General features: G+C 40.3%; 1 protein-coding gene across 2 annotated transcripts in view; it reads right to left on the reverse strand.

The window, feature by feature from the left end:
- Positions 1 to 20,403, reverse strand: part of A1CF (APOBEC1 complementation factor) — a 605,281-nt gene extending 584,878 nt beyond the window's left edge. For both annotated transcript variants that reach the window (XM_044056418.1, XM_044056417.1), the window contains exon 1: positions 20,336 to 20,403. The gene's annotated coding sequence lies outside the window, so the exon portion shown is untranslated. The remainder of the gene's footprint in view (positions 1 to 20,335) is intronic.
- Between the last annotated feature and the right edge of the window lie 619 nt (positions 20,404 to 21,022).

Consider the following 21,022-nt stretch of genomic DNA (forward strand, 5'->3'; position numbering starts at 1 on the left):
TTCTCAGTTTAGCAGCATTTATAGAATGCCAGACTTTGTTAAAAAGCAACCTCATTCTGATTTTGTTCACAGAATGCATTGCTGAAGTGATGTGGAAGAGTCTGAGATTATCCAAAAAAGGAAAGATAAGCGTAATGACATGAACGAGTCTGAAATTAGGTAAAAAGATAGACTAAAGGAAATGTTCTGCCCTAATGACATATGCATTTATGTCATTGAATGGGTATGAAAGTGCATGCAAATGGGATGGGGCTATGCAGGGTAGGTGTTTTTTGTCTGATTTTCAGCATTGCGAAAGGTGACAATTCTAAATGTACATGTTACTCTCTTTACATGTTTTGCTTTCTTCATTTGGCACACTTTGTATTGCATTAGCCTGGTTAGGGTCATTATATTTGCTGACATTATTATGCATTTATGTGATATCATATTTATTCTTTTCTAGCAATATATCAGTCTTTGAATGGATTTACCGCAGCTAAGAAAGAATACAATGTGCAATCAATGTAATGGAGCAAGAGACTCCATAAAGGAGGATATGGTGAGGAAGAAGCAACAAGACTGGTTGCTGATGAGACATTTCTCTTCCCTCCTGGCAGGTATGTAAAATATCATAATTTGAGGATTTTTCTCAGGAAAGCATCAATGCAGATCAACATCATTCATTGCCTGCTCTACCATTACTGAAGCTTGGTTAATGATTATATCTGTGAGGAAGCCATTTTATCTACCTATACTTCATTTGAAAGGTTATGGTAGATAAAGTGCTGCAAGGAGGTGGAGTCAGCTATTCTGCTCCTTCTAGTCAAGCTGAGTGTGTAGAAATACCAGGGCATGCATATGTGAAAAAATATTTATTGTGATAAATATGGGTCTATATGGTAGGTATATATCCATATGTGATACGTTTCAGAAGTTCAGCATGTGTGGAGAAAGCCAAGAAAATAGCATAGATTTGAAGAATGGTTCACTAAATGGAAAATTTCCGTATGATCTCAGAATGGTAATTAAAAGAAAATAAGGAAACATTGGCTTTTGAAAAATTGTGTCAAACATTTACTGTGCCTTTTTGTAGAAACTGGGCATACAGAACCAGCTAAAGCACTGTTTTCCTTGGTATTAGATCTCAATGCAGAAGGTCAGTGTTGTCATCCCCCAAATAGATGAAGTGAGCACATCAGTGATACAGTAGTATTAAGAGCTGTAAGATCAAAAGAAGACATCCAACCAGAACTTGTGAGTTTCCAAAAAAGACATGGGGAGTGCTCTCAAAGCGAGGTTAAAGAGCCACCACTGTATTTGGGTCAGTCCATTCACGAGGAAGGATTTTGTGTTAAGGGGGAACAGTTCACGGCCATGTACAGTAGAATACTTTTTGGTAAGGTGAGTAGATGCTCAGTATTGACATCCAGCTTTACTCTGATATCCCAAAATAGCAGTCGTCAGAGGCAATTTTACATGGCAATGATCTAAATCATAATGGCTTACATAGTGGTTCATGGTGACAATTTGTAGTGGCATACATTTTCTGGACCTGTTACCTGTATAAAAAGGAATCGTTCTGTCAATGGAGTTTTTAAGCAGGATAATCAAGGGGAGCTTATGGTTACCTGCATGACATATGACACTACACAGTAGGTGTAGTCCATGTCTAGAGCTCATAGCTCAGTAGCTGTCACTACAGCTTCTAAGCATTTTCAGATATTTCAGCAGGTTGGTCTAAGAAGTGTAACCACAGAAAACTGCAGTATAAGGCATGGTCTTACAGAACTGGGGAGGAGGGGTTGTGACAGGCCTACTTGTGGTATACTAAGATAAAGACACCTGCAAGTCATATGCTAAGGCTGCAGATGCAGAGCCAGATTTCACAATCATATGGGAGCTAATATGAGTTGGGATAAGTAGCCAAGCTGATATAGTTTGTAGCAGAGCGTTATAGAAAAGGCTGAAGCTCTATATCTGCTTGGATGCATTTGACTATCAAATGACACTAGTTTAAGCTTGTGAACAGCACAAATATTGCAAAGTTGCTAGGATAGAGACGGATAAGGATGTTGAAGGCAGGCGACTAGTAAAGGCTCAGCTTCCTGAGGAAATAATGATGTTAACTGAGGTTGTCTTTTGGTCTAAAGTGTATACAGTAATACTGTAAATGTTTATTGAGCTTTTAAAGGGAATTGTGCTTTTGGGACCTGCCTTATGAAAAGATGTGGAAGCATTCCCATGGAATAAGGTGATAGCAATGCAGAAGCAGATGCTACATGAGATCACATATTCAGACATGCATCAATTGGCTAGACAGTAGCACATTTTCCTCCAGAGGTGAAGGAGTGAATGGTTTTACCTACTGCACTGAGTGGAGGACTTGTGGGATAAACAAATCAACAGGAGGGACATGAAACTGGTAAGGGACCTTTGAGATATGTGACACAGCAGGAGGAACATGAAGGATAGTGTGCACAAACACCAGAATATCTCTCCTCTACCGTATATTATTATTTTTTTTTTTTAAAGTTACAGCTCACAGCATGGTGGCATACCAAAGGAAGTGTATTGATTTTATTATTTTACAATAGGGACAGCAGCATACATAACATGTCATGAAGCATCAGCTCAAGAAATTTTGTTACTTGTTAGCTGGCACCCAGGGATGTACATAGACCACTACAAACATCAGGATATGGGGTAACTCATTTTTTCTGTTTGTATAAGTTCCATGATAGTTTGTCTACTGAAGAATTAATTTACCCATTGATCTTCAGCTTCAGGTAAAACTAAATATGGGAGCTGCTCATACCATATTGATTGATTTACATTCATATAATAATATATCTGAGTTCTTCATTTCACATTTTAGAAGTAATGGCTTGAAGGGAGTGTCACTCATATAGCTAGATGGTATCACGTGAGGGGGGAACCACAGGAAAATTAAGAAGCATGGCCACAGAGTCATAACTTTTACTTTCTTTGCCAATTTTGGAGATCTAGAAGGAATAAAGTGACAGCTATGACCCAGCCATACCAATTGGGATTAGCAGCTATGACATTTGACAGAGCTGCCATTTGATGAAGGTCATGTTCATTCATGAGGGGTGGGGGTAAGACAACATGCATACAGCTGCAATCTGATGGAATAGGACACTGTCACATTGATTCACCAAGTCATCATCTGTTGGTAGCAATTATCAGTAAGTACAAAGGAGCATGCACTTAGATAAAATGTTACTGTTTCAGGTAGATTTCCCCCCACCCATGGGATAAGGTAAGGTCATTCAAAAATATCCTCATATGCACAATGTAGATGAATGCAAGAACAAACCTCATGGTGCCAGAATGACAGCCCTTCCAGATGGCTCTCACCTAAAAGGTATTGGTGGCTACCCGCTAAAGAGGCAGAGATGGGCTCAAGACAAGTTGGGAGGGACTTGATGGCCAACAGGCACAATGGGAAAGAGAGCATAAACACAAAACATCATTTGATCTTGCATAATACATGGCCAGAAGAATATGTATACTAACTGATAATATCACTAGATAAGGAAATACAAGCTGTCAAGAAAACAGTGGGAAAGGAGGTGCTTGAAGAATCACAGATATATCATGCCAATAAAGCATAAGTGAGCATGTGTACTCAATTTTTTGTTATTTTGTAACTGTAACATCATAATTTTATCAGCAGAATTTCCAGTTTTGGACATCATAAAGGTAGCCAGCGCATGTGTCAGATTACTATTATGAAATTATCTAATTTCCCTTCCTTGTGCATATAAGAGGTAAGCACATCCTACCATGTCAAAATTATAGCTTAACATGCCATGCAGCCTGGTCCCTACCTTCCCTACTGCCAAGTCCAAAGGTGGAAAAAGCAATTTAATGGTGACAGAACCTAGACCATGAGTTTTGGTTGTGGTTATTGTGATTGAGTTGGGGAATGGGAGGGGATGTTTACAGTGGTGTACAGTCAACACAGGTCTTTTTTCCCATGTTCCCAGAAATTGTAGTTATTGGCCGTTTGGGCAGTGTTTCCATCTTTCTGAACTTTCTGATTTAAAAGCCCACATTTGCACTTGTTTCCCCCTTTTCCTGTAACTAATCTAGTCCAGATACATATTTGCTGTATACAGGACTGTCTGTAATCTCCTGAGCCCCCAAAGCCTTTCTGTGTTGGAGGGAAGCCTTCTAGCTTATCAGTGGGAGTGGTAAACACTAGGTAACCTATCTACCACATAAGGAGTGGTTTCTAGCTCAGAAATTGTAGTTATTGGCCGTTTGGGCAGTTTTTCTATCTCTCACAACTTCCTGATTTAAAAGACTACATTTGCACTTGCTCCCCCTTTCCTGTAACTAGTCTAGTCCAGATACAGATTTGCTGTATCCAGGACTGTTTGTAAGTTCCTGTGCCCCCCCCCCAAGCCTGTCTTTGTTGGAGGGAAGCCTTCTAGCTTATTAGTGGGAGTGATAAGCACTAGGTAGCCTATCTACCACAAAAGGAGTGGTTTATGGCCCATAATTTGTGTTTTTTTGGCCTTTTGGGCAGTTTCTTCCATCTCTATCAACTTTCTGGTTTAAAATCCTGAATTTGAGCTTGTTTCCCCCTTTCCTGTAACTAGTCTAGTCCAGATACAGATTTGCTGTATCCAGGACTGTTTATAAGTTTCTGAGCCCCACAAGCCATTCTGTGTTGGAGGGAAGCCTTTTAGCTTATCAGTGGGAGTAGTAAACACTAGGTAGCCTATCTACCACAAGAGGAGTGGTTTCTGGCCCAGAATTTGTGTTTTTTTGGCCTTTTGGGCAGTTTCTTCCATCTCTTTAAACTTTCTGGTTTAAAAGCCCAGGTTTTTGCTTGTTTCCCCCTTTCCTGTAACTAGTCTAGTCCATATATAGACTTGCTGTATCCAGGACTGTGTAAGCTTCTGAGCGGTGCCAGAGTCTGCTCTTTAATTTTCCCCTTAGATCTACTAGTTCTCTCCTCTCATGCACTTATACTAGCTTATTAGTCTAGCACTTTGCCACACTTCTTGTAGCAATTATTGTAGCACAAAAAAGTGCTACCAGTACTAAATGTTCTACAAGGAAACAGATGCAGTACTTATTATCAATGGCCACCCCTCCAGGCATGTCTAAAGGTCAGTTCCCTGTGCTTTCTCTGAATAACCTGGTCAGCTTAGGCACCCTGAAGCAATGTTGCAACCCCCTCATGCACACTCTGTACTTTCTCCTATTAACCCGGTGAACTTGGGCATCCTGGGGCAACATAGCAACTCCCTCATGTACACTGACAGATCTCTCCTCTTACCTTCCAACACTCAGACTTGTGAGAGATGGACTTATATATCCAAACTGGAAGCCATGCACTCTCCAGCCAAGACCAGAACAGCTGATCAAGAGGAGAAGGTCAACACTTGCACTACACCAAACAAGCTGGCAACCAGACACAACCATACCAAGGAAAAAACGACTGGAGAACAGCAAGCCAATCCACACTTTAATGGTAAAACAAATAAAGTACAAACAAATTAGTTAACCTAGGTTCCATCCCCAACCTTCAGGACTTCATCAGAACAATAAAACTTGCCCAAGCATTCCTTTAATAACCCACACAATTAGCCAATATAACATTTGAATCTGAAACCTTGAAGCAACACAACTAGTTTAAATAGATACAACCACAAATGTACATAAAACAAACCCATTTAAAATTTTTAATAAAACTTATTCATTAAACCACCAATAAATTAAAATAATAATGAAGTAGTAACTTATACTACTTCATTATTATTTTAATTTATTGGTGTTTTAAATGAAATGAAAGTGTGGATTGGTTTGCTGTTCTCCAGTCATTTTTTTCCTTGGTACTTGCACTGCACCACATGGAACACATAGCCCTCCAGAACACACACCAGCACTGCCTTCACATAAAAACACAAACCACACACCCACCTTCATGGAGGCTCTCAACAAAAATCTACCCAAGCAGCAGAGACCTCCAAGGCAGAAACACACTCGACCACCACAACACAACACTAATCATGAGACATATAAGTCTCCTAAACAGTGTGCACACAACTAAAGCCTAAGGCAAAACAGCATGCCAAACACACTAGTTATAGGTGACTTGATAGTGAGGCACACTGATGTCCCACTCACTAGGTTGAATAAGGAGAAAGTAACAGTCAACTCCCTGTCAGGTGCCAGTGTCTGCCACATAACGCATGCACTCAGGTCCCTCAACAACAGGTACAAATAAGACTCTGTCATTGTACATGTGAGTATGAATGACCTGAGACTTACATCCCTGGACTACATGAAAAGAGACATGGAGGAGCTCTTGGATTATGTAGCCCAGGCTGGTATGACCCTATCACTGAACAGCATCCTACAATCACCCAGAATGATACCATAGTACAAGCAGAAAATGATTGATTTCAACAACTGGCTAAATTTCTGGTGTCATTTTAAGGGGATCCAGTATCTGTCTGCATGGGGTGACATGATTGACAGACCTCGATGCTTTGCCAGATATGACCTATATCTGTCAACCCTGGGCTTTTGGATATGGGCCAAGGCTTTTGCCACCCCTATAATGCCTTTTTAGGTGGTGTTCCAAAGACCATATTATGACCATAATAGCTATAAACAAATGCAATTTGAGGGTCCTGCTGCTTAAAGCTAAAAGTCTAAATCTCAAAATGTACTCGCTCAAAGCACTCCTTAAAATGGAGAACATTGACATTTGTGCTGTAAGAGAGGCCTGATTCAAGGCAGCAGAAAGCACCCCCACACTACCAGGCTATAACTTATTCCACACCTTTTGGCCCCAGAACTTGGACTGAAGCTCCAAAGGCGGTGATGTTTCTATATTCATAAAGGATGCACACACCTCCAGACTGGTAGCACAACATAATGCATCAGAGATACTTCAGGTGCAGCTAACATTGGGTAAGACAGCGATTCAGGTCATAGCCTGATATAGGTCCCCAACCATGTCCACAAGACTCGCACTCCATGTTCCTAAGCACCCTGGAGAATATTATGGTCCAACCTAACAATCTCTTACTAGGTGACTTCAACTACCCTTCCATTAACTGGGTAAACTACTCATGTACCAATACACTTGCCCAAGGTTTCTTGGAGTTCATTAATTCCAATCACCTAGACCAGCTCATTCTTACCCCCACTAGAGGTAGCAACATCCTTGTCTTGGTCATTACTAACATGGGCGACTGTTGCTGTACACCAATAGTCAGCTCCTCCCTAGTTAGATTCAATCACAAACTAATCACCTTGGAAATCCACACTCCTCCCACCCCCCCACCCCCCCTGCAACTCTGCAAAGGTAACCACCATGACAAACGTCTGCAAAGCTAACTTTGGGCTCCTTAAAACAGAGGTGGCTAACTTCATGGCACCCATGCAAATGGAGAATAGTTGCATGACCGCAGAATCATACACTAGTACACTGTACGAATACATACACAAATGCATGGATTTCGCCATACCGAGTAGAACCAAGACACTCTCCTCCAAAAAAGGAAGACAATCTGGTGGTCCCCTGCCATAAACAAACTCTACAACAGAAGGAAGAAACTGATGCAGAATAAGGTGAAGTCTCAAGAATGGAAAAACTCCCTTATCAGCCTCAACAAAAAGTTGAGATGTCTCATCAAATCCTCTAAAGCTAGCTATGAAAACAGAATTGCAGCAGATAGTAAAGACAACCACAAGGCCTTCTGTAGTTATGTAAAGAATCTCTATGGGAATACCCAGATTTGCTCTGAGTTACTGCACAATGGTATTTCCTATACTGAGCCAACAGATATTGCCAGCATACTGGCGGACATATTCAGTGCCAACTTTACCCCTCTCTCCCCCACCAAAGGACCAATCACAATACCATCAGATTGCCAGGCACCCAGTATTACTGCTGCACAGGTTAAAAAAGCACAGTCCAAGGCCAAGAATACAGTTTCTATGGGACCTGACAATATCCCTGGATGTGTTCTACAGGAACTACAGAGTGAAATGGCACCTCACCTGTGTGCCCCGTTCAATCACAGCCTCACCTCAGGCTTTGTCCCTACCGAATGGTGAAATGCTGCAGTCATCCCTCTCCACAAAGGAGGAGTGACTACAGACCCTGGGAACTATCGCCCCATTAGCCTGATGAGTCTGATATGCAAAGCTATGGAATGCATCATCACGGACCTAATAAACAAGGATATAGGGAATCTCCAAACTCTGGATCCCACACAGTTTGGTTTTGTGAAGGGTAGATCATGCCTGCTCAATTTGGTCAACTTCTTTGAGTCAGTCACCAGAGCTGTGGATGAAGGCAAGGTGGTTCATACAGCCTACTTTGATCTGGCCAAGGCTTTTGATACCATTCCCCACTCAGGAATCATAGAAAAACTCACTAAGGTTGGCATCAACTCCTATATCAGAAGGTGGGTTGCAAACTGGCTCACAGATAGAACCCACAGTGTGAAAGTAGCTGACTCCAAGTCAGGCTGACAACTAGTCACAAATGGAGTCCCACAGGGTTCGGTCTTGGGTCCTCTCCTGTTTGGTATCTACTTCTCTGAAGTCCAGGCAAACATGAAGGGACTCTGGCTGACAAAGTTTGCAGATGATTGCAATTTGGGAGCTATTATTAACTCCCCAAGTGATGTTGACGTTTTACAGAATGGCCTCACTGAGACCAACGGCTTGTGTCAGAACCATGGCCTTAAGCTCAATGCCAAAAAATGTGCCATCATTCCCTTTGGGAAAAACCCAGTTCCCATGAATTACCATATTGATGGTAGTCCACTGAACACAGAAGGCATTATAAAGAGATCTGGGAAGACAGGTTGACAGCAACATCTCTTTTGATCACCACATTGCCACTCCGGTCAGAAAGTCCTTCAATGTGGCACACCTCATTACTAAGGGTTTTGCATCCAGGAAGAAAGAGATCATTGTCTCCCTCTACTCTTCCCTCATTAGGCCAATCATCGAGTACAATGCCCCATTTGACATGTACCTCACTAGACATCTGCAACAGCTGGAGAGACTGCAGAAGTACCTCACAAAGAGGATCCAAGCCTTAAACACCTGTCCTATATGGACAGACTCAAAAAAACTCCAACTATTCTCTGTCTCATATCATCTACTTAGAGGCGATCTCTGCTTGACTTACAAAGCCATGTCTGACCCAGCTCTGTTCGAAATGCTACATCTAAAGAAATCCCAATCCCTCTGCACCACACACAAGAGACCTCAACCTCATTACCACAATTAACAGAACATGCTGGAGAGACAGGTTCATAACCCAGAGACTGCCCATGCTATGGAACAGACTTCCCATACATGTCAAGCAGAGCACCTCGCTGACCCTCTTCAAGAGAAATCTTGATGAGTGGATGGGAAACAGAAAATTCACTCCGGGGATAACTCCAGTGGCTCTACTCGACAGAGGCACTGGGAACTAACATCGGGTGACACTATGCCAGGGTAGTTCTACGGCTAGGCTTGTAAAGGCCCCAGGGCTATTAGCCTAGTACACACCTATGAACCTATGTTCATGTGGGCAAAAATGGGTTACCTTTAGTTAATTGACATCCCACTCCATTGAAACCAACTTCACCGACATGGCAGAACTTCGACAATGGGAATGCCGATGTTTCCCACACAGTAAGTAACCGTTTGGCCATCCTGAATTCAACAACTACCAGTAAAACAAACCCACTGATGTGAGGGGCTTTGCCCCCCACAGCCCCCTTCATAAATATTCCAACTCCAAGAATGCACTGCTGTGGGGTTAAGGGGAAAAGTTCAGGTTGATGGCCAAATGGCTACTTACCATGTGGGAAATGTCGGCTCTCCCGTTGTCGATGTTCTGCCGTGTCGCTGAAGTTGGTTTTGTTGGAATGGGCTGCCGATTAACTAAAGGTAACCCGGGCAAAAATATAGTATAGTACTGTGTTAAATAGATTCATATTTCAGTAATTGTAATATTCCTAATCTAATCTAGTTAGCACTTTTTAAATTATTTTTTGCACTAGTAACATTGAATAAAGCCGATCATTTTGGGTTTCATGCTATGTGATTATTAATGTCTGTGTTTTTAAATGTGATCTATTAAGTTTTGTAGAATCAAGCTTGCAATGTCAAGGGATGGATCACTGCAAGGCAAGGTGACTGCATGACTATTTCTCACCAAGAATCTGTACCAAATGTATTAACAGGTCCAGCAAATATACTTTAATCATGCTACAGTGTTGGCCTAGATATGCATCAACCCGTTTGCACTCCATACAAGTAGAAGTAAAACTACGACACTATACTTAGACAGCAGTACAAAGACAAAAATAAACACCTCTATTGTACCGCAAACTTTATGAAGACAGATTAAATTACTTATTTTTATTATTTGTCACTACGTCCAAGTAGAGAGGCACCTCATCGGGAGTCCTAAAAGTGGTATCCAGGAGGTCTGAAATGTTATATAATAGTTTGAAGCCTTAATAATGCTATTTATTCCTTTGTAGCTACAGCAGACATTTTCTATTTTTAGTTGGGATGTGACTAACACCACCAGCACCACATATGCATGCACCACCATCCTCTGTGGAAAGCCATCTTGTGACCCCCCCCCCCACCAGCATAAGTTATATATCCCATCTCAGAGCTGAGAAACATACCAAAACAGTGCACCCAAGTTTGAATGGTGTCATGGGTAGAAGAAGTACAGACATTAGGTGGTACATACTGGTGGAAGTATTTTGTAGACCAATTGCTTTAGGCATCACCTGTGGTGTCCAGCATCCTTTAGATAGGAAATCATGGATCATAGCCTGTACATCATGTCAAAGGACAGTGTGAAATTGGCTAGAGGTGATTTGGGCATGCCTGCAGAAAATGGTCATAAGAATTTGCCAATGATAAATGGGTTGAGCATTCCAAGTACTCCTACCTATAGCAGGGACCCATGCTAATGCTTGGATAAGTCATTGTGTCTGTTCTGGTTATTATGTGCTCACTATAAAGCCCGGCAGCCCTAGGGAAATATGAAAATGGCCAGCAGGTATCTAGTTGTCCAGCCTAGGTTACCTGGGCTAGCCCTGTTGAATAAAAACTGGAAGTAAAGCCAATCAACCTGTCAAAAATGAACTAAGGATTGCTACACTAAATATGTGTTCACTCACAGGATCTATCTTGATGGTGAATGTCATGTATGGTTAGGAGGATGCAGGACATCCTGTGTATCCATTGGACAAGGAGGAAATGTAGTGTAGCAAAGCCACTTGACTTGGGATCGAGAGTCACCTACTCAGGGAGAGCACAAACTAGAAATGGTGATAGAATTGTGATGAGTGACAGTCTGCTGAAGACAGTAATGGATGTCATTGTAAACAGTGATAGGCTCATGTCATTCATAATCCAGTGTGTATACAGAGGGCACTAATCATAATCTCAGCCTATGCCCCACAGTAGGGTTTTGATGGTAAGGGAAAAAATACATTCAGGCAGTAGTTACAGGACCTATTAGATAAAGCAGGACAACATAAGGTGCTGTGGATAATGGTAGATCTGAATGCTTATATCAACATCAACAGAACAGGATAAGAGGATTGCCTTGATCTATATTGGTTAGGCAACAGGAATTAAAAAAATGTCATTCTTGAGTTCTGTCTAGCAAATAGCTTGGTAATGGCTAATACATAGGCTCACTGAGACTGACAGCCGCAAGATCACTTACAAGAGTGGTCAAAATGCAACTCTGGTAAACTTCATCCTAGAACAGAAAGAGCACTGGGCTAGAATCAGAGATTTCAAAGTTATCCTCAGTGAAACAGTTAGCCCTGAGCATAAACTACTGGTGGCCACAATCAACTAGATGCAAGCAGTGCTTAGGGAAGGCTATAAGGACAGCAGAGACTAGGCTGAAGACCTGGAAGATAGCTGGGGGGGGGGGTGAAAGCAGAAGTGTTCAAGGAAGGGTGTTGGCTCTGGTATCTCTGGAAGATGAGGAAATAGGTAGAGTTAAAGAAGAAGAGCAGTGTCTCAAAGCAGCATGTGTGAAAACTTAGTAAAAACTTGTGCTTAAGTTAGGTATGAAGACAAGGTCCCCAAGGAAAACTGGTGGTGAAATCAGAAGTTCAGGAAGTTTTTAAAAGGAAGAAGGAGTGCAGGAAAAAGAGGGAAATAGAAAAGACCAGGCTCGGAAGGAATACTAGTTGGCCAACAAAGACACTAAGATGGCAGTGGTAAGAACAAAAAAACAAGACATCAAAGACACTCTACCAGCTTCTAGAAAAAAAATAATTAAATGACAAAAAGAAACACCATCAGCTGCAAGTCAAGGACAGAAAGAAAGAAGAAAGTCATCAGACTCCATTTATAAGGGATGACATGAAGAATATGCTCACCGTTCCAGATGACATATGGAAATAATACTTCCATCAGTTTTAGAATGAAGAACACCTCTCAGACACTACTCCATACAGAGTCTACAGCAAAAGATGAAGAAGAAGAAGAACCCTTCCTAGAAGAATTAGGAGCAGTTATAAGAAAAATGAAGTCAGAGAAAGTAGTAGGCTCAGATGAAGTATTGGAAGTATTGTAAGATATATGAACAGTATGTAAGGTGAGTAAGGAGAGAAATGACTCCTGAAGTCATTCAGTGCAGTATAAAGAGAAAAGTGTATCCCAGATAACTGATAAGTATAGCAGTGCCAGCGTACAAGAATAAAGGAGACATCCACAACTGTGGATGATTCTAAGGTGTCAGTCTTCTGTCACACTGCCTGCTAAATGAATACGCAGACTAGCATAAAGTAAGATGGAAGATGAGCAGTTCAAATTCAGATCAGAATATAGAACAATTGACCTGATGTTTGCTGTGAGATGGATAGTAAAGTAGAAGCTGAAGATGAGATTTCAACTGTGAATTCCTAGAGTTTGATATGACAAGGTCCCTAGAAATCTGATTTGGGCAGTCCTGCAATGTTTTGAGGTTCCAGGAACATTGGTAAAATGACTCCAGGCAATTTACAAGGACCCGATGACACAAGTATGACCAGTGTTCAGGCTCACAGAGGTGTTTCCAGTTGGAGTGGGTGTTAATCAGAGTTCAAGTCTGAGCACACTTCTGTTCATACTGGTGATGAACTCCATTATCAAACAGTTCAGAGAGGAATACATCGATAAATCAACTGTATGCAGACAATGTAGTAATACAGTCAGACTCTGAACATGAACTTCAGCATATGATAGGAAAATGAATTGCAAATTTGAGGGCACATGGGATGAAATGGAGTACAGACAAGACAGTACCTATGATAGCAAAAGGGGAAATCAGATGAAGCTGAAAATTAGAATAGAAGGGAAAAAGTAGGACAGATCAACAACTTCAAGTATCTGTCAGTGGTAGTTGTGAAAAAGGAAAGTCTGAATGAGGAAGTCAAAGACAGCATCAGAGGTGTTGCAGCCAAATGGTACAACATGTCAGGGATATCATGTGACAGAAGATTGTCAACAAAGCTAAATGTAGGATGTACAAAACAGTGGTGCAGCCAGTATTATGTACGGTACAGAAACCCGAACGCTAAAGTCAAAGCAGAAGAAGAAGCTAGAGGTGAGGGAGATGAAGTGCCTGAGATGGGTGGTAGGATGCACACTACAGGACAGACAAAAAATGTGGACATCAGAGCAGAAGCCAAAGTAACTCCATTTACAGAGAAGGTTGAAGAGAAGAGATTATGGTGGTAGGGCCACATATAAACAGAAGGATACTATGATTGGGAAGAGATAAAAAAAAGCAAGAGGAAACCATTGTTCAGCAAAGATTTGGATAGATTACATCAGAGAAGACCAATGACAGTCAGGGTTTGCTGTCAAAGATGGAGGAGAGTGACACTGAATTGTGAGACTTGGTTAAAGATGGTGTAATGCCTTGACCCCATGTAAGAAAATGGGAAAAAAGAAGGCTGATGATAATGATTTTGCTGCATACTTTCATTTCCATCCAAGTTTGTTTGATTTTTAAAAAGACGTTCAAGTTGGAACTGAAGGTTCTGACTCAGGTTACATGCTGCTCAATCCAGCTTGAATGCTAGTTGGCTTCGTGTACTGTACTCTAGCTGACAACGTTTGCAGACGATTGCAAGTTGGGAGCTATTGTTAACTCCCCAAATGATGTTGACATTTTACAGAATGGCCTCACTGAGACCGACTGGTGTCAGAACCATGGCCTTAAGCTCAATGTCAAAAAATGAGTCGTCATCCCCTTTGGAAAAAACCTGGTTCTCACGAATTACCACATTGATGGTAGTCCACTGAACACAGAAGGCATTATAAGAGATCTGGGAACACAGGTTGACAGCAACGTCTCTTTTGATCACCACATTGCCACTGTGGTCAGAAAGTCTTTCTGTGTGGCACATCTCATTACTAAGGGTTTTGCATCCAGGAAGAAAGTGGTTATCATCTCTCTCTCTCTCTCTCTACTCTTCCCTCATTAGAGTAATCATTAAATATAATGCCCCATTTGGCATGTACCTCACTAGACACCTGCAACAGCTACAGAGGCCACAAAAGTATCTCACGAAGAGAATCCTAGGCCTTAAGCAGTTGTGCTACATGGACAGACATAAAAAAACTCCAGCTATTCTCTGTCTCATATCGTCTACTAAATGGCAATCTCAAATTGACTTACAAAGCCATGTCTGACCCAGCTCTGTTAAAAAAGATATATCTAAAGAAATCCCAATCCCTCCATACCACACCGCTCCAGAGGCCTCAACCTCATTACCACAATCAATAGAACATGCTGGAGGGACAGGTTCATAACCCAGATTCTGCCCATGTTCTGGAACAAACTCCCCATACACTTCAAGAAGAGCACTTCACTGGCCCTCTTGAAGAGAAATCTTGACGAGTAGATGGGAAATAGAAAGTTCACCCTGGGGATCACTCCAGTGGCTCTACATGATAGAGGCACTGGTAACTAATGTCGGGTGGCATGATGCCAAGGCACGTCTATGAGATAGGCTTGTAAAGGCTTTAGGGCCATTAGCCTAGTACACACTTATGAACCTAGAATTTCTCCACTGGAGGTAAGAGCAGTTCCACAAAGTAAGAGGGAAAAGACATCCCGGGAGATTACAACATGACTGATGCATTCTTTTTCTCCTCAAAATTACCAATGAAGAGGGAATTGCAGTGTATAAGGGAAGGATTAGTTAATATTATAGAGAATCAGACACCCTGGTCCAAAAAGAAACTGTTCTAAGTGTTTTATATTATGTGTATGATGAACAAATGGTATCAATAATACAATAATATCTTGCAATGATGCTTCACAGTATGGCATTCAAAGCCAGTAATTTTATGAATACTGAGACAAAAACACAACATGAAGATTTTCCTTGACCAAGGCAGGAGAATCTTTTGCAGCATATTAAACAGGGCAGATGATCCAGGGGATTGGCCCTGCAGTAAGGAGGGGCAGATCTACAGCAAAGAAATATGAGTAGAAGGTTAATCTAGGTGAAAGGTAAAAAAGGTGATCAATTGAAGCCGCATATTTGATGTAAATGTGTAGCTGAGGAATTCTTACACTTACACCCATTCTCATTTTAGGGAAAGTATGAAGGCAGGATAGAAGTAGGGGTGGCATAAGTGGTAATTCCTCTGTAATGTGATCCTTGGTAAGCAACTAACTTCCACCGAATATGAATGGAGGCAGTTTGGAGGACTATATCATGACTTCAAAAGTAGTCCATCTTGTCAACTGGAAAAGACAAGCAGAGAGGTTAGTTAGGGACTGGCTCACCAAGCATCTGATCAATGAGACGTGAATAAACAAATGATTTAAAGTGGTACCATCCAAACAAAGTGCAAGAGAGATGTGAACCCACTGCTGCAAGTCCTGCAACCACATCCATACAGTCCAAAGTAGGATTTGTGGTACCTCAGAAAATTCTACTTAGCCCAAGGTAGGAGATACAGCACCCGTGGCATTATTATGTGTAAGTAGAAGGAGCTGGGGTCAGGGGACATTAAATGTATTACATTCTTTCTGTACTTAATGTATGCAGTTCTGTGTGTGACTTTACAGGAATCATAATTATTGGCTTCACACTTCTGTCCAGTAAAGCATTCAAATCAGTAGAGGAACACGTATTACACAAGAATGAACACCCGTGTGCATCTTATGGCAATGGTGTTCTAGGGATCAGGCTGGAGATGATGGGAATGAAAGGCCAGTGGTAGCATATGCATCTTGTGAGCACTGGTAGCCAAGCTCACTGTACTAGGGACACCTGCTGAAATGCAGATACAGGGATATCATCACATCAAGGAGCCTAGCATGCTCACTCTGCATAACAATTGAGACACTTGGCTGGGAGGTTGTCCATGAATGGTAACACTCCCACACATCTTGAGATGAAACAACTGTGGAATGCACAAGCTGCCCTGGGGTGATGAATAGGGCATTCCCCAGCACTAACAGACTAGTCTCTACATTACATCCAGTTCTTACCTTCACTGAGAAGCAAACAGACTGGATGGCACACACCCTGATGGAGAAGCAAATATGTCATTTGGGTGCAGGAAGTGGAAGCCACTGGGCAAATCGTGCAGACCCCCGCCACCAAAAAAATTTGTTTGTTTGTTAAACATGGTAGAACACTAATAAAAATAAACCCTGCTCAGGCTCAGCCTTGGAAAATAAATGAACATGGAAATAATAAAGTAGATTTTTTACAGAGGTATAAAGCAGACATCACAAAATCATCTACTTTGTGAGTGAATACTGTCAATGTAGCTGTTCACAACATACATCCAATATTAAGCATTTGAAAAGTGGTACAGTAACAGACCAGAGCCAAGGGCCTTACCTGGCTTCTCTTCTCTGAGTAATTTAATAAGTGACCAGTTCCATATTGGTATGTTCTAAACCTTTTTAAACAGTAATTACTCAGTTGTTGCTGGTGGTCCTATCATACATAAGCTGCCATGATATGAGTCACTTTCCTTGATGCAGGGCAACTGATAAATGGACTATGCAAATTTCCTTTAGTAGGTTGTCTATTGGCTCAGTTTTCAACTTTTGCAAATATTGTTTACCCCCATCTTCATTGACTCTTTTCTGGGACAAAGCTTCAGGTAATGGAGGCCAGTATTAAAATGTCTCTATATCTCACTCTAGAAGGTAAAACAAAATAGGAGAAATAAAAGTGCTTTCTTAAAGAAGGGAAATAAATTGGCAGGTTTACCAGACTAAGAATATTCTTCACAAAACTAGCTCTCAATAGATAATAATTGTTTTTCTAGCTCTCACTCTTAAATTGTTGTTGTTCAACAACAACAACAACAACAACTCTTAAATTGGAGCTGAACAGATATAGTAGGTAGATATGAATTCATTATCAGCTCTAATGGTTGCTCAGTTCTGTGTCTGCTGAACAAAACTTGAGTAGGCTGTATTATCACTTAAAACCAGTCTAGATATACTTTTATTATTAATAAAATGCTGTTGCCTGCACTGCACAGTCTATAGTGTGCTGTTTCCTGCTTTTATTTTCCAATTAATTGTACTGTTTTGACTGGACATGCTTATAAAATGTATGCCTACTAAATAACTGCATTCAGATCAGACATTTTGCTTTCAAGACCTTTCATTCAGCAAACATACAAAGAAAAACAGAGTCAGACACACAGAAACAAACACATGCATATGCTTACATGCATAAACAAGCTTGTGCTTGAGTGCATATACATAGACACACACACACACACACACACACACACACACACACACACACACACACACACACCTATGTTAGTACACATGCCCGTGGGAGTCTAAATTCTATTTGTTGACATTACCTCTTAATTTGCTCCTTTATGTCTGCTCAGTGACCTCAGTGTTCCCTGTGTTCACCACCTATTTCATATTATCTTTCCTTTTATTTTTATTTTCCTCCTTTATTTATTTTCCAGTCCTCTTCTAAGTCTTTACTTTTGTATGTCAAAAACAGGTTGTTTTATTAGAGGCAAGAAGGAGCAAAAATAGGGACAAGGATTTGTTCTGTGTAGAAAAACAGAAATTAAACATTGGATGTTGTGGGTCTTTTTTTGTATGCTAGTTTCAGTACTTGCTAAGGCTGTCAAAAATATTTATATATATGTATCTATATATATATATATATATATATATATCTATATATATCTATATATATATATATATATATATATATATATATATATATATACACACACACACACACACACACACACACACACACACATTGCATGTGTGCATGTCACTATATGGTATATGGTTTACAGGCATATATATCTATTACATATATATATATATATATATATATATATATATATATATATATATATAGGCACATGAGTTACAGGCATTGCATTGAAAAGAAACTGCCACACAACCAGGAATTGTCAGATTGTTTTGTCACTTCTCATTTGTGTGAAAGTGTGGGTGTGGATGTATGCGTGTGTGTTTGTACATCTGAAACTGGGGGGTGAATGAGTCCTAGTTCATCAAATGTTTGAGTATGTAAGATTAACTAACATATGACTGTTGAATGGGGGGCTGTTGTGTTAACAGTTTGTGTAGATGTATGTCTGTGTGTGTGTGTGTGTGTGTGTGTGTGTGTGTGTGTGTGTGTGTGAGCAAGATCATTAAATCTGCTTGTGTGTATGTGTGTTACTGAGATATTGGCAGACAGTAGAGTCAAGCAAATTCTTTCTTTGCTCTGTTGTCACACACACTTGAAGTTTTTAAATTGTGGAGATGTGGGGTGCAGGGCGAGGAGAAATGTTTGATCGATGAATAGAGGATGATAATGTTAGCGGTTGTAAATGACTTTGAGCAATTTGGCTATATTTTGACTCTCAGCTGTACTTAGAAATCAAGTTGAGTATGTCAGAGAGTAATGCAGGCTACAGCTTCATTATGACATGTCACACTTGTACTGTTTTACAGTCATACTCCCCTACCTTTCAGTAAATTTTGTAATGAATTACTATTTTACCAGAAATATATGTGAGGTAGAGTCTGTGTCTGTTTTCTGTCAGATGTGGTTTGTCAGACAATAATCAAAATGGGGTCCATACAGTTTACCTCAGAGTGTTAACAGACATAAATGTAGCCATCTAATAAACTTAAATGTCCATTTCCCTCTAGAAGGTAACTAGCATTTCATAACAGCTACGTTCTTGGAGAAACCCACTCAATGACTTTTAATTTAGTTTTACATCATCAGCTAATACTTGCTCATTTTATTTATTTGTGCACTCAAAATTATACCCAAAGTAACGTGTATTGTTTAACACCATCTGACATATTATAAACTAGTGTCTGTGAAAACTGGAGCTTGTTAATAAAAATAATAATATATTGAAAATGGAGGTAAACAAAGATCCCAGTACTGGGCAAAACAAAGAGTGCCACAGCTGCAGTTTTTGGTGGCTAATAACACCCGTAAATTTTGAGGATGATTAGTATTTGTCTAATGCACTCTGCAATTGGACTATTTAAGGTAATGCATTTGAGTTTTGTCTTTTTTTACACTGCAGTATGGACTTTGTTTTTTAAACTCAGTACTATAACATTCTCTTGCTATATCTCAAAGTTAATCTTTTCCCTGTTGACCTCACACATGACCCCTCAAAAGACTAAGTGTTCAGGGGTTATACTTCTTTAGGGAAACTTCAAATAATTAATTGCACTAGTTCATAAGCAGTACTAATTCACTCAGGAAGGTTATTCGCCACATATAACTTAACATTGAACCATGCACAATTGCCAAATGCTCCATTAATCCATGCAATTCTTCCCTGTTCACTGACATCTGTCTTCTCTCAGCCATAGGCTGCTGTCAGGTTTGTTTACCTTTCTAAACAGCCTGAGCTTTAGACACAGTCTTGTTAATGTCTGTTATTCAACATTAAAAATTCTGTTTGTAAAACTAAGGTAATTTGAAAGAGTGCAGTTTTCTTTTCAGAATTTGTTTCACAGTTTGTGGTCAAGGTTCTGACATTTGAATGCATTGTATTACACTGATGAGCAGAGAATTTACGTGCAAGGCCGTTGTACAACCAACACAGCAGGCACCTTAGTACAAGGAGCAGTACAAACATCAGTAGCCTGTCTTAGCCTAGTGTTTTTCCAGAAAGCAAGGTGACTTCATTGTAACAAACACTGAACACGAGTAATGCTAACTGGATATGTCTCACAGCTGTTTAAAAAAAAAAGGCAGCTACCTGCACAAGTTAAGTAAGAAAGAAATGGGGTAAAATGGAACAACAGTACCTGAGCAATTCCAGAGATCACCACCCGGAAACGTTCTCCTTGATTATGGTGAATTTGCGACGTGTCACTCTAGTTACTCTGTTCATCATATCAAACTCCAAAGGTTCAATGGCCCCTGGGTTGGATTACAATCCCTGCAGGTTAAACTTTAACTTGTTCTATCTCCCCAGCACTTTGACCAGATAATTTTGTTACAGCTGAAAATATCAGCAGTAAGATATAGAGTATGCTGAATATTTAAACACAATAGGAAGAAACAGATATTTGACAAGCAGCAAATATTCACAATGTGCTTACACTGGTTCGCATGCACTTGTATGTGTCTGAAAGAAAGCAAAGTGAAACTTTCATTTTCCAAAACCCAGTTTTTGTCTAGATGTATATCAATGGTTAATAACTGTCTTTTGTAAAACTAAGGCAGAATTCTAAGAATTCTTTTTTTCTGGGTCCATTTGTTCAAGCTTTTTCGTTCATTTTAAGGGTTAGAATATATTAATAACACCACTCACAAGATAACCCAACACATTTTTTTATTCATTTTCTGCTCCCAATTAGCATTGAAAATAGACATGCTCATTCTCCACTTGTACTGCTCTATTAACACAAAATATTCCAGACAGCCACCTTTGCCTATATTATCATTGTTTCTATTAATGGCAGGTATGTAAAAAACAGTGCACAAGGAAC

This window comes from Protopterus annectens, chromosome 14.part0 (genome assembly GCF_019279795.1).
Source record: "Protopterus annectens isolate FY-2018-M chromosome 14.part0, PAN1.0, whole genome shotgun sequence".
Taxonomy (NCBI): domain Eukaryota; kingdom Metazoa; phylum Chordata; order Ceratodontiformes; family Protopteridae; genus Protopterus; species Protopterus annectens.